The sequence below is a fragment of the Sorex fumeus genome, unplaced genomic scaffold, assembly GCF_029834395.1.
Source record: "Sorex fumeus unplaced genomic scaffold, SorFum_2.1 ptg000003l, whole genome shotgun sequence".
NCBI classification, from domain to species: Eukaryota; Metazoa; Chordata; class Mammalia; order Eulipotyphla; family Soricidae; genus Sorex; species Sorex fumeus.
Window position 1 is genome coordinate 30,980,986 of NW_026606060.1, and position 6,020 is coordinate 30,987,005.

Consider the following 6,020-nt stretch of genomic DNA (forward strand, 5'->3'; position numbering starts at 1 on the left):
GGGGATGATATGGAACACAACATTTCCAAAGATGTGCACATATTTGTGTGTACATACTTACATTCATTTCTAAGTCTTCCTCTTTCTCCAGACACATGTTATATATTTTATGCCTATATATATACATATTTTTGCAGGGAATGTCTCAGATGACTACTGTCATAAAAATATACTTTAAGAAACAGTGATATAGGGATGGAGCTGGTACAGCTCGTAGGGGACTTTTCTTGCATGTGGACTTGCCTGGTTCTATCATACTCACCCCATATAGTTCCCCAAGACCTATTGGAAATAATCCTTAATGGAGCCAGGAGTAAGCCATGGGCACTACCAGGTGTACCCCTACATTCACCACAAAAGAAATAGTGATAGAGGCATCTTTTTTTCTCACACCAACATAAAAGAAGATATGGTTGGTGTTGTACTTGTCAAATGAATAAGACATAGTACTACACTTAAATATCCATCTTCTGGATGCCTACTCAGTACATTTTTTATTGTTCCAAACTGTCTTCACATTTAGAGAAAAGCAGTTGAGTCCTGAACTCTGATTTAAACACAAAATAAGCAAATGGCTATAAAATTTTATATGCAATCAGATGCTTCAATTATGATTATGCTATAATGGTCCTATATCTTATATCACTAAAATTTTGTTCTGCCTTTTATATATTTTTTGGTTAATTTGTTCCTACGCGCAGACGCCATTGGGCTACACTAGCACGCGACATGGACGAATGGAGACATTACTGGCATCTGCTCCAGCAAATTGATGAGTAACGAGATATTAAGTGATCAAGTGAATTTACACATTTATTTGTGTATCATTTAATTAATTAATTTTCTGAAGCCTCTTTTAATACCCTTTTCTTTAACATTGCATTCCTACTTCATGTTTTTCACTAAACATAGATGATTGGCTGTCTCCCTTTCTCTATGTATTTTAGTCTCATTTACAAATATTCTGTTTCTATCTCTCTCTCTCTCTATATATATATATATAAATTTGTTCTCCTTTTACTAAACAACCAAATACTGTATATTTATTTTCCATCTTATATGATAAATTGCTAAAGATGGAAAGATACAAAGAATAAAGAGAGGCATGTTTTCTTCAAAATGTGTATAAAATTATGTAAAAACTGGTTAAATGAAATAAAATGTATGCTGCAATGATAAATACACTACATATTAAAAATGGACATAAATGTGGATTGAGAAGATTTGAGAAGGAAATCATAACTAAAGAGAGTGAGATAATTTCTCATGATATCAATGTATCACATGGTATTTTCATTACTATGCCTTAAAGGCTTTTATATACTGGTTCCCATACAGGGAACTTCAATTAATATTCCCATCAACTGTGGTTCAGGATTTATTTTTCTCCTTATCTTCATTAACATCTGTTGTTTCCATTCCATTGTCACAAGTGTAAAGCTCACCAGTCATCTGGTTGTGATTTTTATCTGCATTTTTAGAATAATAATGCATGTCAAGCATTTGTCTACATGGGTTATGTAAAGTTTTCTTTGAAGAAATTTCTATTTAGGTTTTTTGCCCATTTTATTTGTTTTATTTTCTTTTAATAGGTTGTGTTATTTCCTTACATTATTTGGACATTATCCCTTTGTCACATATATATAATGCAAAATTCTTCTTCTAGTTGCTAGATGTTCTATTCCTATAATTGTTTTAGTAAATGAAGGATTTTAAAATAGACTTTCGTATTTTTTGAAATTATATAGGAAGTCCTATGTATAATAGTAAAATAAGAAATAATAGAGAAATAATATTAGAAAATTTTATATGCAGTAGTACACATAATCGCAAAAGAAAATCTAATAATTTTGATAAATTATAAGATACTATCTGAGCATAAGACCATAGATACAATTTTATATATAAATATTCTGATAGCTACAAATAATTATAATAAGATAAGCCTGACAAATATTTATGAAAATAATTATAATTTCAATAGTTCTTTAATGAAACATTTTTAAAACAAAAATGCAAAAGGTGTATTTATTCAATACTTGGGAATTATTTAATATATTATTTTCTATAGATAAGCTGGCTAATTTAAAAAATGCTAATCTTCTCTGTATCATTCCAATTTAAAAATATGGAATGCTTCACGAATTTGCGTGTCAACCTTGCACAGGGCTGAAGTGATAGCCCAGCGGTAGGGCGTTTGCCTTGCATGCAGCCAACATGGCTGACCCGAGTTTGACTCCTCTGCCCCACTCAGAGAGCCCGGCAAGCTACCGAGAGTATCTCGCCCGCACAGCAGAGCCTGGCAAGCTACCCGTGATGTATTCGATATGCCAAACACAGTAACAAGAAAGTCTCCAATGGAGATGTTACTGGCACCGCTCGAGCAAATCGCTGAAAAACGGGAAGACAGTGATTATAATTTCAATAGTTCTTTAACAAAACATTTTTAAAACAAAACTGTAAAAGGTGTATTTATTCAAGACTTGGGCATTATTTAATATATTATTTTATATAGATAATCTGGCTAATTTAAAAAATTTATAGTTTGTTTTTTATTAAATTTGTAATCATTATTTTTTATATGTCTTAAAGGCCAATTATAACCATGGCATTATACTATATTCCCTAATGAGACAGACTTCTAAAGAATTAATTTACATAAATTGAATTTATAAAATGTAAGAATTATAATTTTGCGTGTCATCTTTGCACAGGGTTCATGCTAATCTTCTCTATATCATTCCAATTTAAAAATATGGAGCGCTTCACAAATTGGAGTGTCATCCTTGTGCAGGGCTGAAGTGATAGCACAGCGGTAGGGCGTTTGCCTTGTACGTAGCCAACATGGCCGACCCGAGTTCGATTCCTCCGCCCCTCTCGGAGGGCCGGCAAGCTACCGAGAGTATCTCGCCCGCACGGAAGAGCTGGCAAGCTACCCGTGATGTATTCGATATGCCAAACACAGTAACAACAAAGTCTCCAATGGAGACGTTATTGGGCCTGCTTGAGCAAATCGATGAACAATGGGAGGACAGTGACCAAGAATTATAATGTATCACATATGATTGTTCCAGCACTATCAGGAGTGACTCCAGAAAAAATACCTGAGCACCACCAGCTATTGGTCAAAAACAAAGAAACAAAAAATTTAGATGTGAAACCTGTAGTCATAGGGTTTGTGGAAATAATATTTGACAATGTGCTCTAAGATACTGGTTTCAGTGATGTCTCTAGGCACTGGATTTAAATGTCAAAGCAAACAAATGCAAGCAGCAGGCCTATATCAAAGGAAACAGTTTTTATGCAAAGAATTCTAAACATAGAATGGAAAGAATCACTAAATGGTAAAAAATACTTAGTCATTAAACACGTGATTAACAATTAAGTCATACAAAGTTACATAATGTAATAGTAACTGTCAATCACACAAAAGCAAATAAATCTGCAAGAAATGAGCACAATAGCTGATAAAACACTTCTGAAAGAAATGTAAATGACTGATACATTGAAAAAATGCTTCTTATCACTTTCTACTAGGGAAATGTAAATCAAAGCTACAGTGGCAGAGTAAGAACAATAGTATAAGGATTTAAGGGTCTTCCTTTGCTTGCAGCAGACTAGGGTTCAATCTCCAGCATCATCTGTCCTTCCAAGCATTTCTGTTTGCAGCCCAGGATTCCCCAAGCATTGCTGAAAATGCCTCTGATAAGAACTAAGCACTTCTGGAAAGGCTCCTAAAGTCTCTGGCACCACGGTGTAGAAGCAACATCCACTCACTGGTTTTTGTGCTGGATCTGCACTGGGTGAATTGAGTTCAAATCACTGGGTGCAATATCTGCGTCCAATGAGCCTTACATAAAGCCTCCTCACTCTAGAACTTCACTTAATCATTTAATCACTTAATCCCCGTTATTCATCGATTTATTCGAGCGGGTGCCAGTAACGTCTCCATTCATCCCGGTTGCGTGCTAGCGTAGCCCAATGGTATCTGTTCGTTCTAGGAACATGTAGAGCCTCAAACCGATCATTTAGGGTCTTGACGAAGAAGTGTGACCATCTTATAGGTGGGCGTCCACGTGATCTTTTGATGTCTCGTGGAATCCAATCAGTAATGGCTCTAGTCCAGCGGTTGTCTGTAAACCTCATTACGTGTCCAGCCCATCTGATTTTTGATGTCTTGGCAAATGAGACAGCGTCCCTGATTCTTGAGCTTTGACGAAGATCAGAACTCCGGATTCTATCTCTCATTTGAGTGAATCGTGATATTCCAAGCATAGTTCTTTCGATTCCTCTTTGAGAGACCCGAATAGTGTTCTCATCCTGTTTTCGTAGGGTCCAGGTCTCTGAGGCATATGTTAATGCAGGAAGAATAGTGGAATCAAAGAGATGTGCTCGTAGCTTGAGGTTCTTTGTCTTTTTAGTTATTTCTTCAATGCTCTTGAAGGCATTCCAAGCCGCTCTCTTCCTCCTGCGTAACTCAGGTGCCAGGTCATTCATCATGTTGATTTCTCGACCTAAGTATATATAACTGTTGCATTCGGAGATGGTGGTTCCGTTGAGAGCGAATGGAGCATCAGGAACAAGGCTGTTTCTCATAAACATTGTCTTCGTAAGATTTAGCTGTAGTCCGACCTTTCCACATTCACGGTCAAAGTCGTTCAGCATTTGTGCCACTTGGCTGATGTTTGGTGTTATTAGAACGATGTCATCAGTAAAGCGGAGGTGGTGCAGTTGCCGACCATTTATCTTCACTCCCATGTTTTCCCATTCTAGTCGTCGCATGATGTTCTCGAGGGTGGCACTGAAGAGTTTTGGTGAAATGGTATCACCCTGCTGAACCCCTCTCTTGATATGGATGATTACTTCTTTGTAGAATGGTGAGATCTTGGTAGTGAAAGAACAAAAAGTGAAATTTAAGATATCACCTTCATTTGTGAGGATCACCTTTTTGATATAAAAAAGATAAAAAAAATAACTAATGATAGTGTGTGTGGGAAAAACAATTCTCAGGGCATACTTAAACACAATGTAAAAGCTTAAATCACTTTGGAGACATGGAGACTTCTAAAAATATTAAAGGACCTACCATTCAATCCAACAATTTACTTCCAGAAATCCAACTTTAAAATTTAGTAGTTTGATAGGCTATACACAGTCTGATAGTGGCTGATGTTCTATGCACAACAGTCAAAATAAGGAAAAAAACTGATATACTCCACGATGGAGAAATTGATGTGTAAGTGGTATAGATGGAGCTGAATCTGATACCATAGGCAGTGTAAGCCATAAGGAGAAAGACAAATATTAAATGATCTCACTAACAATGTCAATGCAAAACAAACCTTTAGATTATAACTGCAGAGTTTAAACTATTAGAATGGGAAGGGAAAGGCAGAATAAAGAGTCAAAGAGATATTCAAAATACTGTGTTAGAAAAATTTTGGTGCTTTGGTAATGGGAGGTAACAAGCATTTAAAGAACTAAGGAACTATATACCTAAAAAAATGTTTTGAACATAAGTATCCCTAAATAGATAAAGTAAAATACCTCATGGTAGATAACTAAACAAATTTCTGATTTTTGCACAATTCTTACTCACATAATAAGGGGGAAAATGGACTTCTGTTTTTGATTATTTCTTTTCTTACATAGTAAAATGAATAATTGGTATAATTATTAATTATCACTATGAACCTGGTCCCTCTGCTCCTCTCGGAGAGCACGGCAAGCCACTGAGAATATCTTGCCCGCACGGCAAAGTCTGGCAAGCTACCTGTGACGTATTCAATATGCCAAACACAGAAACAACGAGTCTCATGATGGAGACGTTACTGGGCCCACTCAAGCAAATCGATGAACAACGGAAGGACAGTGACAGTGACAGTGACTATGAACCTAGAGTTTTCTTATTTTCCATTCATAACCATTGCAATTTTAGTTTAGTACCCCCAAAATAAATTATATTCCAGCAAAAAATCTTTTAAGAATTTTTTTCCTAAACTGAAAGTAAATTTGTTTTA

The 6,020-nt window shown here is 35.7% G+C and overlaps 1 pseudogene; it reads right to left on the reverse strand.

Moving 5' to 3' along the window:
- Window positions 1-2,669: 2,669 nt before the first annotated feature.
- On the reverse strand, window positions 2,670-2,767 carry LOC130029160 (uncharacterized; annotated as a pseudogene).
- Between the last annotated feature and the right edge of the window lie 3,253 nt (window positions 2,768-6,020).